Raw genomic sequence first — 323 nt, forward strand, 5'->3', positions numbered from 1 at the left:
AGAGGAGGGAGGAGGGGGAAGGGAAACAAAACCCAAACCGGCTTCACTTCCAAGAAGTGCAGCCTTGGAAAAAGGAGGAGGAGATGATCTCCCTGCCTCGCGCTCTCTCTCCAAGAGTGTGTGTGTGTGTCTCTCTCTTTCTCTAACAGTCTCTCTCTCCCCCTTTCCCTCTCTCTCCCGCTAGTGTGCTAGTGAACAATGAGCTAATTCTGATGGAGCTGGCGCGGAGCCAGCGCCCCAGCCTTGCTGCCACTGTGCAGCCGCCTAGGAGCCAGACTGCTTACTCGGCAGGAATCGGCGGCTCGGGGCCCCGTCGGCGAGCG

The sequence above is a fragment of the Colobus angolensis genome, unplaced genomic scaffold, assembly GCF_000951035.1.
Source record: "Colobus angolensis palliatus isolate OR3802 unplaced genomic scaffold, Cang.pa_1.0 Scaffold465, whole genome shotgun sequence".
Taxonomy (NCBI): domain Eukaryota; kingdom Metazoa; phylum Chordata; class Mammalia; order Primates; family Cercopithecidae; genus Colobus; species Colobus angolensis.